General features: G+C 39.3%; 1 protein-coding gene across 1 annotated transcript in view; it reads right to left on the bottom strand.

Annotated features, from left to right (window-relative positions):
• LOC150039544 (uncharacterized) overlaps positions 1-18894 on the bottom strand; it is a 78367-nt gene that overhangs the window by 40089 nt on the left and 19384 nt on the right. The gene's annotated exons all lie outside the window — the stretch shown is intronic.

The following is an 18894-nucleotide window of genomic DNA, read 5'->3' as shown; positions in this document are numbered from 1 at the left end:
AGGCATTTATTTCCTCACACTTGTAGCTTCTGTGTAGAAAGCTAGGTTGGGAGGATTGTAGTTCTGGATCATCACAGGCAAAAAAGTTCATGTTAAACTTCATGTTAGCAGAAAACCTGGGCATGGCGGCACCTTCCTATCATCTCAGCTATGGGAGGAAGCAGAATGTAGGATCACTGTCTAGCCACACTAGAGGCAAACATCAAAAATAACCTCAAAAATAATCTCAAAATAACGATGCAGAACTAGGGTTTTCTGTATGACCAGGAGAACTGGTAAAAGCAAACCTGAGGCCTCCATTGTTCATTTTGCCCCAAAAGAGAACTTGGCTGAGTGTCTTTTTCAATAAAGAATTGTTGGAAAAATCTGTCTTTCTGTTTTCCTATCCATCCATCAATGTGTCTACATACATTTCTTGGCTGTGAACATATTTCCCTTTAGTGAGAATTAGTGGGTGCCAGTAATTCACACTTGTACCAGGTTTGAAGCCATTCCAGGCAGAAAATTCTGAGATACTCTTACCTCTAAATAAGCAAAATTCCAGGGGTGGCACTGTGGATCATAAAAGTGCAGCAGTTAAAATAGAGACAGGAGAGATGGAGAAAATGAAAAATATTCTACTGAATGTTCAGACCTCATTTTTTCCATCCGTGCACAATCAAATTTATAGCATGCCATCTTTACCAAAGTGAATGTTGGAGCTTTTATATTTCAGTGAAACAATGAAAATATAAACAGTTTACCAGTAAAACTGTCTATATTTAATGACTTCGGGCTATATTGAACTCATTTTTATCTTTAAAAAAAATAGACTGGCTGACATGGTAGAATCTCATTGTCACCATGGGTATAGTCACGAAAACTTTTCTTACCATACAGTTTCATCATACAATATACATAGTAGTCTGAATTATTGTGGAAAAATTTACAGATAAAACACTAAAAATAGAATAAGCAGATCATCCATATTTATAACTCATTCCAGTGTGACAATTTTTCATATTTTTTTCCCAGTCTTGGGGCTTCAACTCAGGGCTTGGACAATTTCCTTAGGCTTTTTCAATTTTAGCACTCTACAACTTGAGCCACAGCACCACATCTGGCCTTTTCTGTGTATTTGGTACTGAAGAACCAGTTCTCGGGCTTTGTGCATGCTAGGCAAGCATTTTACCCCAACACCACTCTCCTGGCTTCTATGTGACAATTTTAACACTTGGGTGAAACCAAGTTTATGGGTACAAGATGGCAAATTACAGCCTGTGATGCCATGTAATTGAGACACATCCCTCATCTGTTATGTCATCTTTTTCTTATTTCACTTCAGCCAGGGATTCAAAATGGTTTTAGGACCACAGAAGTGAATATTGCTTTTCCACTCAAAAGTAGAATCAGTAAGGCCCAACATGTGGTTTGTAATGAACAGACAGGCCTTTCCCAATGAAGAGTAAGTTCTGTTGGTCAGCACCCCAACTCATAACGGAAGAATTCCCAAATTGTTCAATTGCCATGAGATATTGTGCAATGGCATTTAATAAGAAGAAGCTGTGCTGTGGACTGAGGACACAGCTGTGTGGTAAAGACTACCTCAGCACCACCAAAAACTGAACTCAAAACCAAAGGCAAATTACATACTAATTTCAGCAGTTAACATTCAAGTATATTTGAGGATATCAGATTGCTATATTACAAACTCATACAGTCTGTTAAAAATCAAATATTATACTTGTATGTATTTTTCAAAATTGTCTCTAGTTGTTCCAATCAGTTGCATTTCCTGACCTAGAAAATAGTGGGAGTGTGAGGAAATGGTAGATGTCTTAGTTTTTGTTGCTATAATAAAAGACCTGACTCTGAGAAGTTTATGGTTCTGAAGGCTGTGGGGTCCCAGCCCAAGGCTGTATATCCAATGAGGACAGATGCATATCCCTCGTGGGTAGTGGATGGAGAGGCAGTGAGGAAGGGAAGGAGCCCTTTTAGGAGGAAGTCATTCTTAAGGTTCTTCATCTGTAGCACTGACATTTGCTCATTCTTTAAAGGACCAGCTGCCTAGGGTAGTTTATTAATTTATGGCTAGCAGATGTGGATTCACATGTGTTCAGAAAAGGGCTTGGCATTGAGATAGAAATACAGGAAGATGGGACAGGAAACTACCTGTTATTCACACACACTGCAGGCAAATGATGACCTAACAAAACAGAGGACATGAGAAAGGTCTTCCTTCAACAGTGCAGAATTAACATGCTTCATTAGTGCAGAATTAACAATCAACCCTGGAAATAGCTAACAATTTATAAAACTAAGACAGAGAATCCACTTGTTTGTAAGTAACTCAGTTGTTTCCAAAATTATGGCTCAAAAATTCAAATTATGCAGTACCAATTTATGATAGAAATCAGGCAGAATGTTGATGACGATAACTAAAGTTACCCATGTGTTTACCACCCGTGTCTTATCTGAGTAGTCCCAACTGTAAGTGATATGCTTCCTGTGACATTTGGAAGAACTTAATAAAGAAAAAAACAGCATGCCAATATATCTTAATAAAGAAATGACATGCCAGTGGCTCATCCCAATAGTCCTAGATAGTAAAAGGCTCAGGGGATCAGGGTTTGTAGCCACCTGGGGCAGGTAACAACAAGAGAGCACTATCTTCAGTTAACCAGAAAAGGCAAGAGAATGGAGGCTTGACTCAAGTGGAACAAGACTAACCATAATCAAAAAGCCATGTTTGAGCCTCAGATTTCAAGTCTTAGCACACACACACACACACACACACACACACACACACACACACACCATATTAAGAGCTTACCAGTATAACCCTCATCCCCAAACCAGACAGAGATTCATCAAAGAAGGAGAACCACAGACCTGTTTCTTTGATGAACATCGATGCAAAACTTCTCAACAAAATACTGGCCAACTGTCTACAACAACTCATCAAAAAAATTATACACTATGATCAAACAGGTTTCATCACAGGGAGGCAAAACTGGTTCAACATACGCAAATCGATTAATATAATTCAACACATCAACAGGAGCAGGGACAAAAATCACATGATTGTCTAAAGAGATGCAGAAAAGGCATTTGACAAGATCCAACACCCCTTTACGTTATAAGCTCTGGAGAAACTAGGAATCCATGGAACATTCCTCAATATAATAAAGGCTGTGTATGACAAACCCACAGCTAGTATTATACTTAACGGCGAAAAGCTAAAGCCATTCCCTCTAAAATTAGGAATGAGACAAGGATGCCCACTCTCGCCACTCCTCTTTAACATAGTATTAGAATTCCTAGCCAGTGCAATAAGGCAAGAAGCAAGCATAAAGGGGAGCCAAATAGGGAAAGAGGAAGTAAAACTTTCAAGATCTGGTGGGCACTAATTATGGGATTAGCATTTGCAGAACTGACCATGGTCTCCAGAGCTATGGTAAATGTAAGAGGCGTCTAAGGTTCCTGCAGTACTGTATTTGTATGTGGTGTGACCCTCTGTGAGAATGGGAAAGCACAGAGGAGAAGCACTCAATGAAACATACACAGGAGTGATTTCCCACTGAGAGCGATGCAGTGGGGAGCATCTCTGTATGGCAGACTGTGTAGCCCTCATTCTACTGTAACCTAAGGCATATTCGTGACCCTAATGCAACAATAACACATTAGTATTGTGCAACAATGGTAAGCAGTGGTGGTGTACGTCATCAAAAAGACCTCAGAATTCAGGTGCTGGTTACTCACAGCCTAATCCTGGTTACTAAGAAGGCTGAGATGTGAGGATTGTGGTTCAAAGACAGACAGCCAAGGCAAAAAAAAGTCCATAAGTCCCTCACATCTTATAAGATTCTCAGAAAAAGACAGTAATGGGGTTATGGCTTAAGTGGTAGAACCCTAGTGTTAAGCAAAAAGAAGCTCAGGGACAGAGCTCAAGCCTGACTTCAAGTCCCAGGTCAAAAAAAAAAAAAAGGATAAAAGACCCCTGACATATTTAGTTGTCCAAACTTCATCCTCCTTTCAATGTGGTGGCCCTACCTTCACCCTCCATTTGATGTATATTTTGTATGGAGAAATACTCATAATATGGCAATTCAGACTCTTCCGAGACTGATTCAGACAACTTAGAGGAGACATTAGAATCATCTGTTCGAGTAATTCACCTACCATCTGTCGAATGTAACTGTAACCCCTCAAAACATTATAATAAAAAATAACAAAAACAATCATCTGTTCCATTTATTTGGTGTGTGGTCTATAAAGTAAAAGTAGTTCAAAATGTGTATGTATTTCTGTAAGTACTTTCAATGCCATATATCAAATATATAAATACGGTAATTATTTATCTTTTTATATTAGCACTGAAGATACTTCTGAAATGAACACATTTCATTAAAGGTTAGAGGAAAAATTAAGAAGCAAATATATAAGATAAAGACATGACGATATTACTTTAGCTATATATAATGGCTACTATTTCTTTTATACGTTCTACTTTTTTTATTGTAATTAATAGAAGGGTTACACTTATATTCCCCAGATAAAAGGTGCATTACTTCACATACATTGATAGCCCTTCTCATGTTTTTGTCCCCATTTCCCTCCTCCCACCCACTCCCCTCATTTTGTTTCCCCCTTCCCTTTCCTATTTCAAATAAACAAATAAATGTATATACCATATACCAAATAACAAGGTAAGATACTGTAACAATATGGCAAGGGACAACAAAAGAGATGGGAAATAACATAGTACATTTAGAACAGCAATCACATATTATATTTCTCTTGTTTCCATATCCTGGAGGTCCTTTCATTTAGCCTCATCCTATGTAGCCTTTTGTAACTTGGTTTTGAGCTAATTGTAATCCTCTGCTAGGAGAGTCCAAGGTTTGTACTAATTATGACAAATGAGGGAAACCATTGAGCCTATGTTCCTTTGGGTCTGGATTACTTCACTTAATATGATTTTTTCCAAGTCTTTACATTTCCTTACAAATGGGGTGATATCCTTCTTTCTGATGACAATGGCTACTATTTCTAAATTATTTTTTCAATATTAATTAATACTGTTCAGTAAAAAGGACCTTGTTTGAACTGGCTTTATCATTTAGGCAATTTCTTCTTGATAAGCATTGAAAACAAGTGTTGTTGCTGCTATAGTTGTCAGTTCATTGGTCATGTTCTTCAAGCATGTGAGTATGGGAAAACCTTGCAGATACACAGAACTATGGCTGATGGGAATATTTCAGCAAGCAATGAACTCAAGAACATCCCATGAGCTTTGGAAGATAGGGTATCAAATACATAATTTTAAAAGTACTACTATTTCACTGGGATAGAATTAAATATAAAACATTTTCAAGAGAGGAATTGCTTATATATAAAAAGATGATATTCCCATGATAAGAGAATTCCTAATAGTGATTTAAACAAAAGAAAAGGTTATGCCAGCTGGGCTCTGGTGATTCACACCTGTACTCCTAACTACTTAGGAGGCTGAGATCAAAGAATCAAAGTTTGAAACCAGCTTAGGCAGCAAAGTCTGTGAGACTCCTTTCTGCAATGAACCACTTAAAAATCCAGAAATGGAGCTGTGGCTCAAGTGGGAGACTGCTAACCTGGAACAAAATAATCAGTGCCTGGGCCCTAATTCAAGACTCAGGAGCAACCCCAAAAGGAAAAACGAGAGCTCTGTCCTAGATACACAAGGACCGAAAAGCATATTAACCTATGCATTAAGGAAAAGCTTCCAGTGAGAAGAGCGTAGTAAATCATATCAGAGAGTTCAATGGAAACTTTGTTCTGCACATTAGATTTAATAGAGCAAGTTTTACCACAATGTACAACTTTCCCCTATGAGAAAAAATTATAATAAGCTTTAAGACATAAAGCAAAAGGGCAATTCTTTGTTTCTTTGGTTTTCAGATTCAGCCGGTTCCAATCATTAAAATGAGGGCCCCTTACTCTTGCTCAGCTTTCTAGACCACTCCAGGGCTCTACCACTTGAGGCACAATGCCTACATCCTTTTTTGCTACTTATTATGGACAGGGAGTCTTCCAGACTGTTGTGATGAATTGGCATTGAAATTGGACCTTCCAGTTCCCAGCCTCTTGATTAACAAATGTATAAATTGTGTTTGGTAGGAAGATATTTCTTTATTCCTGTGGTAGGGCTTGAATTCTGGACCTGAATGCTGTCCCTGAGCTCTTTAACTCGAGGCTAGTGCTCTACCACTTGAACCACAGCACGACTTCCAGAAGATATTTCTTTATTATTATTATTATTATTATTATTATTATTATTATTGTAATGTATAGAAGGATTACAGTTATATTCACCAGATAGTAGGTGTGTTGCTCAGAAAATATTTCTTAAATGTGAGAAATATTTCCTTCTGCCATCATTCCTTTCCTATTCATTATGACAACACAGATGCCAAGGAAATGGGTATCTTTCTAGCTGCCTCCTGCTCATTCCCTGACTGTAAGGATAAAATGATGAACCTAGGCACTCTCTGCTCTGTGTCCCTGGAGGCATGTCTGTCAGTATTCTTTCTCTGGAGGAGCCATATCTCAATATGAATGTTTCCTCCTACTGGTATTCCTTTCAGCCACCAAGAAAAATCCTTCTCAATTCCTACATTGAAGGGATTCTGGAGACAATTCTTTGCTGATACAACACTACAATGTAAATATGCATCCTGTTTGTTCACTGATTAACTGTTTCTCCAGCGGTAAATTTTCAGAAGGAGAAATTGATTCAGTGTCTATACATAGCAAATATACAATGTAACACAATTTTATACATAATTTTATAAATAACAGAATTTTAACATGGCATAAATTACCAATTCCTATGTTCCTACAGGATATGTGGATAAATGGTTTCCTTCAACTTGGTTATAGTCTCTACAGGGTCTTTTATCTGTGTATACTCACAGCAGAATGTCCAATGTAAATCTATGCTAAGCTGTATTTACATCAGTCTATAAACACTTGATTGTATTTTTTTGATTCCACTCATTAAAATGAAAGATTCTGTTTGTTTTGCAATATTAAACACCCTTTCAATTATCTCCTTCAGACACAAGAAGTTAGGTTATGTCAGTCTCTTATCTCCCTCAGTCTATATACTGAAGGTAACACTTGGACACTACATGGTATATTTTCATCCTTATCTTGGGTATTAATGATATTAATATGAAATTATGAAGTTGGAGCCTTTAGAATTATTTTCGTTTGGTAAGAAGCTAAGGGTTAAAAACAAAATAGGATTCTTAATTCCTACTGCTCTGTAAGTCTGATTTGGATTTAAACTTTATCATGTGAGGCATATCAGAAGCACAAATCATAATCACATTTTGAGTATAAATCCAAAGAAGAACACAAAAACATAAAATGTCCATACAAAATGTTAATTTGAAAAAAATGAAAAAATATATGTGCAGAAAGACTTAGAGAAGAATGGTTAACACAGGTGCAGTGACTTACATCTATAATCCCAGCTACCCAGGAAGCTGAGAAGTGAGTATGGTAGTCCAAGGACATCACAACAAAATATCACAAGTTTCAGCTCAATAAAAAGCTGGATGCTGTGGCTCACGTCTGTCATGTGGGCTCTGCGAGAAGCCCAGGGGGCCCATGCCGGTTCTGAGCCTCCTGTGGGACATGGAAGGCTGTGGGCCTTGAGGGGTCCTGAGGAACTAGACTTGGCCTGATCCTACCGGGCGCTGAAGTGAGCAGCATGGCAGAAAGGTGCTGCATCCTCCTGAAGCTCCCAAGTGCATCTACTATCCAGAGAGCAGAGCAAGGAGTTTTCCAGTCAAGGAACCCAAGGCCTTGTCACCCACTGTCCCCTATGCAGAGTGGGCGTGCCCGAGAGTGTGGGGGTGGAGACCAGAGGAAGGGGGGGGGACAGCACAGCCCCAATGCCAGGGCCTCTGGCCAGTCAGCTAAGGTCTAGGGGCTTCTTCACTGAGGGCTCAGCATAGGATGGGAGAACTAGATCCTGCCAACCACTGGATGTCATCTGGAAGAGAGGAGCCAAGTTGAGTCGCTTCCTGTAAATTATCCAGAGCTGCAGCACTCCTCTCTCAAACTCTGTTTTCGTATGTGTGTGTGCGTGTGTGTCCTAAGGGTTGAACTCTGTCCCTGAGCTTCCTTTTTTTTTTTTTGTCAAGGCTGGCTTTAAAACACAATCCTCAAATCTCAAGTCCCAGACTAGCTCAGATTCAGGCACTGGGAACTGGATGTTTGAATTTTTAACAGACTACTTCACCTAGTCTTCCTTCTAAAGACTTCAAACCGGGAACTGGGATATCCATATTGCACATTTGGAGGGGCTGGGAGTTTGGCCTAGTGGTGAAAGTGCTTGCCTAGCATGCATGAAAACCCGGGTTCGATTCCTCGGTACCACATATAGAAAAAAAGCTAGAAGTGGTGCTGAGGCTCAAGTGGTAGAGCTCTAGCCTTGAGAAAGTCCAAGGACAGTGCTCAGGTCCTGAGCTCAAGCCCAGGAGTGGCAGAAAAAAAACATTTGGAAACTGAGGCACAGAGAAAACAAGTAACAATTCAGGTGGCAGGGATTAACAGCGTTGCTTCCTATTAAGCTTCCTGATCTCTGTGGCTTTCTGAAAGGTTTGACCCAGCTCCTGATTGGTCTACAGGCTTCTGTTCCTGCACCCCCTTTATAGGAAACACTGTGGACACTGGATGCGATCGTTCTCTGTGTGGTTGTCATGGGCACTGTTGTGTGCTGAACACCATCCGGGGCCTCCATCTTCATGTAAGAAGCACCTACCTTAGGTGTGGCAGCCAAAGTGTTCCCAGATATGGCCCCGCAGGCCCTTCTGCATTACAGGTAATCACATTCTGGTGCCCTGGCATCAGGTGATCACCACCTATGAGCCAACCCTCCTGTGTTGGTACACCAAGACCCAGAGGAGAAAGATTCCTCCATGCCCATCCATGCTTCTGAGATAAGATTTGTGCTCTACAGTGCCAAGTGTCAGTAATCTTAGCTACTTAGAATGCTGATATCTGAGGACAGCCAGAAAGAAAAGACCATAAGACCAAAATATCCAAAACCCAGAAGTGGAGCTGTGACACAAGGAGTAAAGCACTATCCTTGATAACAAAAACTAAGGGACAATGCCAAAGGCTGATTTCAAATACAAATATGAGCACAAACAATAAATGGAGAGAGAAAGGGCAGACTGACACTGTCTAAAAAGAAGTGAACCTATGACAGCGGGGCACTAGTGGCGAATGCCTGTCATCCTTGTACTCGGGAGGCGGAAATTGAGGATCACAGTTCAAAGCCAGCCCAATTAGTAAAGTCCATGAGACTCATCTCCAACGAATGACCGGAAAACCAGAAATGGTGCTGTGGCTCAAAGTGGTAAAATGTTTGAGTAAAAGAGCACAAAGGCAGTGCCCAAGCCCCCTGACTAGTAAAAGTTTGAAAAGAAAAATAAATGCATTCATTATCTGACTTTTGTAGCTGTAACCTTGTGTATATCACCTTTATAATAACAATAACAAATAAAACTTAAAAATAACCAAACAAATGAAATTTCCTCCCTGAAAGGATTACTGCCTAATACATCATCACAGAAGAGGGCCTGACAGGAGACAAAGGGCAGCTGGTTGACCTGCAGGGTCACTGTTCAGTGCTCTGGTTCCTGCTCTGCCTCATGACAAAAAACCCAAATAAACAAACAGACAAAAAAAAGAGGAGGATTTACAGGGAATGACAAGGAGTGAATTCTTCCCCATATTGTTTATGTCCACATGGTTTCTCACCATCATGTATAGTTTGATTCGCAAGGCACTTAGACCAGAGACACTATTCACACAATGTTTATGCAAATAGGTTTTTCTCTTTAGTGTGAATTCTTTCATGTTTCTAATGGTGAGAGAGTTGTGTGAAGAAAATCCCACTCTGCTTACACATATAGGGTTTTTTGTCTGAGTTCTCTCATGTTTTTGAAGGTAGCAGGGATGAATAAATATTATTCCACACTGCTTACATCCTTAGGATTTCTCTCCAGTGTGAGATTTTTCATGTCTTCAAAGATAACCAGAAATAATGTTTTCCCACATCACTCACATTGAAGGGTTTCTCTCTAGTGTTACTACTTTATTGTGCCTCAAGTTAACAAGACAAAGAGAATGTTTTTCCACATTGCATATATCTACAGAGTTTCTCTCCGGTGTACATTCTTTCCTGTCTTTTAAGGAAATGGGGAAGAATGAAGGTTTTCCCACATTGCTTACATCCATAGAGCTTCTCTCCAGTGTAAGTTCATTAAAGGACCCTGGAAAAGGGGAATGTTTTTTCATAATGTGTACATTCCTAGGATTTCTCTCCAGTGTGAATTCTTTCCTGGGCTTTTAAGGTAAGTAGAGGAAGGGTAGGCTTTCTCACATTGGTTATAACCATTGTGTTTCTCTGCAAGATGAGTTACTTTATGCTCTTGAAGGATACTGGAAACTTCTCTGTCTCCCTCTCTGTCTCCTTCTCTTTCTCCCTCTCTCTCTCCCTCTCTTCCTCTCTCTTTCTCTCTCTCTGTCTCTCCCTCTCCGCTACCTCTAACTAAGTATTCCCTGAAAAGAACCAAGAGAAAAATAGCGTAAGAGATTTATAATGTTCAAATGAACCCCTTTGAGAATCCAAAAGGAATTGTGGACTGAATCATTAGTCTTTACATTTAACAGCAGAGAGCCTATCAATGCCATTTCTTATTTGTGAGATTGTCTTATTTTCTGACTGTTATAATAGACCTTGTTCATTATCTCCTTTAGAGCATTTTTAATACTTGACTATCAGATCTGAGTGTTTTACAAATATTGCTTTCATCAAGTCTTTGCTTCTTCTACAGTTTTCCTTTTCTTTGATCCACTCCTTTTGAATTGCTATGATAAGTTTTTCTCATGCCTAAATTCAAGGCAAGTATGATAGAATGATATAGCTCTTTATATTGACAAAGAAGTTTAATATGATTTAGTTGTTTATATCAGTTGGGCCAGCTACTTGTCACACATAACATTTCAGTTCAAAACTTTAAAGAAAAAGGATGAAAGGTGTGATTTTTAAACCATTTTTTTAAAACATGGGTCAATTTCAGAAAGTTGATGATGGTGAATTTGACATATTATATGTATAGAAAGACAAGAACGTATTGAAGAAAAGAGTCCCATGTACTGTTATTCCTTACAATTCTGTCTTCCTTAGATTTGGCTTCAGACAAAATGACTTGAGATTACTAATATTACTTGTTACCGCTGCAGCAACCCTTCATTTTGGAAACAAGCTTCTGAATGTGTTATAATTTGAGGTTCAACTGCCTTTCACAAATATCCTCACACATCTGTTGGAGCAAGTACTGTAACACAATTGAATTTCAGAGTTTTTGAGACTTGATTCTTTTCTACTTAAAAGGAAGAAAATTTGGGCCGGGAGTTTGGCCTAGTGGTTGAGTGCTTGCCTAGCATGCACAAAAACCTGGGTTCATATTCCTCGGTACCACATACATAGAAAAAAGCCGGAAGTGGTGCTGAGGCTCAAGTGGTAGAGTTCTAGCCTTGAGAAAGTTCAAGGATAGTGCCCAGGCCCTCAACTCAAGCCCAAGACTGGCAAAAAAAAGGAAGAAAATTTGAGGCAAATAAAAAGAGTGATACTCTTGCACTTTAGTGGGTTTCAAAATGGAGTCAGGAATCAGAAATATCACTATTATATAGATTCAGCTTATGATCAGTAAACTGTAAAATATTATCCTAAACTACCATATACCCAATTCATTACTATGATATGACTTTAGTTTCTTTTTTTGTATAAAAAGTACAATATTCATATGAAACAGGATAAAGAAAACTGAAATGTGCTTATTGATGGTAGTGCTTTTAGATATTCATTTCATGTAAAAATGTCTCTGAAATGCAGCATTAATTACTAGAATGTTCTCTTGGCTCCCATCATCTCTATTTCCTCTCCTCTTATCCTATGTTGCTCTGCTCCTTTGCTTTTGGATGAAGTATTTTCTATTCTGACATGTCTGGAATCACATAAATGGAAACAATCTGTGGTTACTTTTGGCATTTCCTTCCCACTATGTTCACCCAGTGAACTTCACATGCAGTACTATCAATCATGAATAAAAATAATTTTCCTATTTTGGAGTAGTTTGGGGGAGAATGGCAAAATTTTATTTTCTATCATTGCCCTCATATCTGCCATGCAAGTGGCTCACACCTGTAATCCTCGCTACTCAAGAAGTTGAGATCTGAGGATCATGGTTCAAAGCCAGTTTGGACAGAAAAAATACCCATGAAATACTGATCTCCAATTAATCACTCAAAAAGGGGAAGTGGCACTGTAGCTCAAGTGGCAGAGTACTATCCTCAAACACAAAGAGGCACAGCACCTCGGCCCTGAGTTCAAGCCCACAACTGACAAAAAAAACGATGCAGGCATAAGATGATTGGTAACAGAAAATTGTTGAAAATGTGGAAAATAATATAATGAAACTATAGCTAGTGTATTTTCAGTGGATTCTGTTTCCAATGAGGTTCTGGATTTGATGTTCTTTTAACCATTATTTGGCCTTCCACAGCTAAATTTCTTTACAGCCACAAGCTGGTGTATTTAAGGTGGAAAGCTGCAGTGCCTCTTGGGTTCCAGATACAAGCATTGTGAACAGTTGTCTGGAGGAATTATGATGGAGATGCAGTCAATGAAATGGAAAACCAACTAGATGAGAAGACTACAGGTCTCATGACCACTACAGAAGGGATTTCCATCCTAAATTAGAGAGCACACTCTTAGGTTAGGTCGCAGTAGTCTTTTATGCTATGACTCAACAAAGGACTTCACTGAGAGGAGCAGTTTGGGACTTATCTTTACAATGTCTTTGATGGTTACCTGCATGCTCATTGCTGGCTACATCTTTGATATTAAAATTTAACTCTTAGGTTAATGGAGCTGCGCTGTAGTTTATTCTTTACTTTCTTGGGTAAACCAATCTGTATTAGAAATATGCAGTGATTATACCTGAAATGTGTCTTAGCTTGGCACTGGTAGCTCACACCTCTCATCCTAGCTTCTCAGGAGGCTGAGATCTGATGATTGCAGTTCAAAGCCAACCTGGGAAAGAAACTCCATGAAACTCTCACTCCAGTAAACTACGCAAAAATCCAGAAGCGGTACTATGGCTCAAGTGGTAGAGTGCTCACCTTGAGCAAAAGAAGTTAAGGGACAGCACCCAGGCCCAAAGGTTAAGCCCTAGAATCAGCCAAAAAAAAAAAGAAGCTGACACCGATCACCCCTCATACCATAGAGACTTAGGTGATTCATGATTATACATGTAGTACCAGCCTCAGCTCCAGTTTGCACCCAGGTGATGTCTAAACCCAGTCCCACTTCTTCCTGATGACAACCCAGAGGCTCCCATTCATGACAGTCCAGCCCTGCTAGACCTTAGCCAGCCGACTCACCCTGGCCTGCAAGAACCACATGGCCATGTGTGGATGTCAGCCTCTACAAGGACGGGAGCTGTGTGGTACAGAATGGAAACTGTGGCAAGAGCAGCTGTAACTACCCAGGACAAATTTTACCCCAGGGTACCTCCTCAGCCATTATACCACCTTACCTAACAACTGAGAATGACTTCAAACTAAACCAATGCTTCCATTAGTTACCACTAAGGGGGGGATGAACTATCTAACCCAGTCCTGGCCTCTGGCCACCTGGAGTTAAAGCACACCTCTTGCTGGTTCCTCATTGCCCCAGTTGTCTGCTTAATTGGTCAGAAGCTAGCCTTGCTGCCAATTAAGCTTTGCTGACTTTCAAAACCCAGCTCAATTTCCCTTCCTGGTTGAGGGAATCTTTTTGGAAATAGCCAGCTCTAGGCCCACTGTCTTCAATAAAAGACTTTCAAGTTTCTCTGTACATGGCACTCCTCTGTTTTGACTCATGGGGATACAAGAGGAACTGAAGAAGCCACAAGAAAGCAGCCTGTGTGTTCCCAGAGGCTGAAGTTGTTGTCTTGTTCTTCACAGGATAGAAACAGGGATGCACTCTACACAGTGTCTGGCTGAGATCACCAGAGAGAAAGCATCAGGGAGATAGAAGGTTGGGCCTTCCAGGGAGATTTGAGCAATGATCACAGCTAGATCTGTTTAACTGTAGGCTCTGGGGTTTGCATCAAAAACAGTATTCTGAGGACTGGTGGATCAAGCCTGTAATTCTGGCTTCTCAGAAGGATGTGATCTGAAGATCACAGTTCAAAACAGCAAAGGGCTGCTTCCTAAAAGCAGAAATGAAACAAACCCAGACTCCCACCACCTCCAACCTCAACTGCAGTTGAGAAATCAGTGGTCACTGGGCTACGATCATCAAACTCTGGGATTTATCCAATAGACTCACCAATTTACAACAATGTTAAGTGTTTTATTTGGTACATAGTTGTAAATAGTTTGGCCTACTGTGTAAATAGCATATCCATCAGTACAAACCCCCAATTTTTTCTATTATCTGTATTGATATGTATAATTATTGGTAACCAGAGTTCCCCCACACACTAGAGAACAAGAACTGTTGAGTCCATCTACCCAACTGTCCCATCATAACTGCTCACCACACTCTTTCCTCAAAAGAGTAGGAGATAAATCTGAAAAGTCAAGATAAATTAAACTGAACTTGTTAGATGCTGGCGGTTCACACCTGTAATTATAGCTACTCAGGAGGCTGAGATCTAAGGATCAAGGTTCAAAGCTAGCCCAGGCAGGAAAGTCCATGAGATTCTTATTTCCTATTAAACCCATCAGAAAACTGGAAGTGGCATTGTGGTAGAGAGTTAGCCTTGAGCTGAAGAGCTCAGGGACAAAACCAGGTCCAAGCCCAGAGTTCAAGCCCGATGACCAACCAAAAAATAAATAAGCCCCCCAAAGCCCCCCAAAACTTAACTGAACTTGATAGGCTTGAAGTTTTAGTTGTTGTTTGGTTTTGTAGTTATTTGGGATTAATTAGAATTGTATTCTTGAAAACTATAGACTTAAACTATCATCTGTGCTTCCAGAGGAAAAAATGATAGTGCCAGTCCCAACTTTTTTTTTTGCCAGTCCCAGTGCTTAAACTTAGGGCTTGGGAAAACTGGAAGTGGTGCTATGACTCAAAGTAGAGAACTATCCTTGAGAGAAAAGAGCTCAGGAACCATGGCCAGGCCCAGAGTTCAAGCCCCACCAACCACCACCACCAATGAAAACAATGTTCCTCTCTTCTATTAATAATCCAACATTATCTTATATCACTTTTCTCCACCTATTCCCAAACTCATCTACCACCTCTGACCATCTTTCTACTGAGGAGTAAGAGCAGTAATAACAAGAAGTAGAAATTAAAAGTCTTTTGTTGTGTAACAAGCATGATAATGGAATCTTTATTGAGCGTAACAAAAGTGTTATTGGAATCTATCAAAACAGACATATTGTAAAACCTTTAGGAACTCTAGGCTCACTACATTGAAATTTCTGATTCTGATGTGAAAGGCCAATTTGGTTTTGCCCAGGTATCTAGAAGTTGGCCAGGTTCTTGTACTGTACCAGGCATTCAGATCTCAGTTTGGGACATTCCTGTGTACTCATGAACACCTTCCTCTTTGCCTTTCACAGCATCCTTTGGGCAAACAGCTTCTTTTTGTCACATTTTACATGAGGCTCTGTGATATTCCTTTCTTTTTTCTTAAAGATTTCTGGCATCACAGCAATCTTTTACTTCTCTTGGGCATTCTTCTTGTTTCCAGGAACAAAGGAGGACTGTAGTTTAAAATATTTAAAACAGATGAATTAACTCTGAACTTTAAACCCATTTGTGTGTGTGTGTGTGTGTGTGTGTGTGTATCTGTGTGTGTATGAATCTGTGAGATAGAGAGAGAGAGAGAGAGAGAGAGAGAGAGAGAGAGAGAGAGAGAGAGAGAGAGATTCTAAAAGAGTATTGAACTCTTCCTAGATCAGGACTCGTGAAATCTGATATTTCAAAGAATAAGAAAATCAAAGACTCAATCACATTAAGTGAAGTAATCCAGACCCAAAGGAATCTATAGGCTCAATGGTTTCCCTCATTTGTAATAATTAGTACACATCTAGGACTCTCCTAGCAGATGATTACAATAGTGTAAAACCTAGGTACCTAAAGTCATATAGGATGAGACTAAATGAAAGGATCTCTAGGATATGGAAACAAGAGCTTTATCTCGTGTGACTGTTGTTCTTAATGTACTATTTCTCTTTTCTTTTTTGCCTTTTGATTAATCTCATATTGTTACTGTATCTGACTTCGCTGCCTGGTATATTATATATATGTTTATTTGTTTATTTGAAATAGGAAAGGGAAGAGGGAAAACAAGATGATTGGGAGGGGGTGGGGAGAGGGAAATGGAAACAAAAACACAAGAAGGGGTATCAATGTGTGAGAAGTAATGCACCTACTAACTGATGAATGTAACTGTAACCCTTCTATACATTATCCCAACAATAAAAGAATATCAAAGTCTCAAAGTCAAAAGTCAAATTCCACACAGCATAATCATGCATACATGATATCCATTAGATTCTATGTAAACATTCTATGATTTGTATACCATTAAAAATCAGAAAAAACCTACTTGCCTCCAACTATGTAAATTATTTTCCCCTAAATCTTGCTTGGGTCAATGTATTCATTTTTCATACTCAATCATCATTTTCTTGAAAAATAATTCTCTAATCTTTCTGCTAAGTGCTAAGGAGAATATTCCACATTTGTGTTAAGCCTAACAATGGGGAAGTAGAAAGCTTTTGTGTGCTCCTCATTTGTGCCAGATGAGTCCAGTAAATGACTGTGTAGCATGAATACCTGGAGCCTCGTTTTTTTTTTAGATGAAAAACTCTGAAACAAAACAAAACAAACACTATCCAGCTAGGATATCATGAATTATATATTAAAACATGTTTGGGCATCTTTCATTTTTTTCCTTCTATAAGCCCATTTGGGCAGGAGCTGAACATTTTTTACCCAGACCTGTGTGACTTCTCTGTGTGTTCAAACATCTAGAGTATCCCATCAGAGCTCTGAGCCAAGGCTCACTGATGTAAATGGCTAAACAGCTGGGTCACATGACATATTTGTCTATGTGTTCCAATAAATATTTTGCTTCTGTAATTTTTAATCTTGGTCTAGAAATATTCAAACAGTGGATAAATAGCAAAACTGTCATCAATGTACTCTCACACACTCAGCAGTGACTGGCATGTGTCACAGTTTGCACATTTCCAGGGGTGCACACACGGGGACTTACCGGGTCTGTATCACAAGGTGGGATGAAATGGTTACATGACACCAATAGATGAGAGGAGGACAGTAAGCGCAGAATCTGAATAGGAGAAACAAATTGATAATTTAAGCTCGCCATCCCTAACATAGAAGTTATTTATTACTACTCACTTATCCATCAGGCATTCTAGTGATGGTATGACTGAGAATTTAAAGACAAAGAATAGAGCTCACAAGTGTGGCACAGGAAGTTGGAAATAGAGTATAGTAAAATTCACTTATTTCCTTAAAATTCAATGGAAATATAACATCACTTCCAAAAGAATGAGAATAATAAATGTTATTTAGGAAAACTTGTTCTTGTCAAGAGCATTGTAATTATGAAATTTTGTAGCTGGGTGCCATAGCTCACTCCTGCAATCCTACTTACTCAGGAGGCTGAGATCTGAGGATTGCAGTTCAAAGCCACCTGGGCACTAAAGTTTGTGAGTTGTTCATTTCCAATTAACCACCAGAAAACTGGAAGTAGCACTGTGACTCGGGGATATGGCAGTAGCCTTGAGCTAAAGAGCTCAGGGACTACGCCCAGGCCTAGATATCAAGTCCCACAACTGACAACAACAAAAAATGTAGGTCAACAAATGACACAATTTTATCCATGAAAAAAAGTTCAGTTTTTAAGTTTACAGGTCTATAAAATTCTCTGCTGACATTGTAAGCATATGAATTCAAGAGTGGATGGTAAGCTTGAGATGGTGCAGGACAATCAGGTTCTGTGAGGTGAAGTCACGCAGGTAGTAAGCATGGTCAGTGATGTGTCTAGACAGCAGTGTTCATTTCCAAACCAATTCAGATGCAGCTTCCACAGAAAGTTAAAATGCCAATTTCCATATCCTTATGGAGGCAAGTTACACAAAACATATCTTTTCTCACTGTACCTTTGTGCTTATATTAGTACTCTTCAAAAGAGTTAAAACATAGAATCAAAACAGGTACCTGTTCATCAAGGAGCACATGCATAAATACAATATGTGGCCAAAACAGAAAATCATTCAGCTATAAAGAATGAAATAATATCATTTGCAGGAAAATAGAAGTAGAGCTTATCATGTTAAGCCAAATATACCAGACTGAGACAATCAAATGTCACTGGTTCTCTCTATCTTGTAAATCTAGACTTTAAAGATGAATAATAGGAATGTACAAGAGGAACTTTTGGGGGAAGGGACAGCAGTGGGGAGTGAGGACATGACAGAAGAAGGTATGGGACATGTATGAAATGCTCTTAAGTATACTATTTGATAATAGTATGAATGAAACCAGAACAACTGTTGAAATTATTCTGAGAGTGGAGAGCACAGGTATGGAGGATATTGGAAGCACCACTGTAAACAACAAAGACATACCAACAACAACAACAACAAAATAACTGTAGAGATTCAGCATGAGAGCTTGAAGTTTTAAAAAATGCCCAGATCTCCAATTCTATTATGAACACTGAATGCTAGCAATATTAACTGAACACAAAGCAGTCAAACAAGTCAGGATTTCAAAAACTGAAGAACAATCCTTCAAATACTGCAAGCCAGTGG

The sequence above is a fragment of the Megascapheus bottae genome, unplaced genomic scaffold (genome assembly GCF_031878675.1).
Source record: "Megascapheus bottae isolate mThoBot1 unplaced genomic scaffold, mThoBot2.hap1 HAP1_SCAFFOLD_176, whole genome shotgun sequence".
NCBI lineage: Eukaryota > Metazoa > Chordata > Mammalia > Rodentia > Geomyidae > Megascapheus > Megascapheus bottae.
Note: the sequence above shows the minus strand (reverse complement) of the source record. Positions and strands in the feature narration are given on the sequence as shown.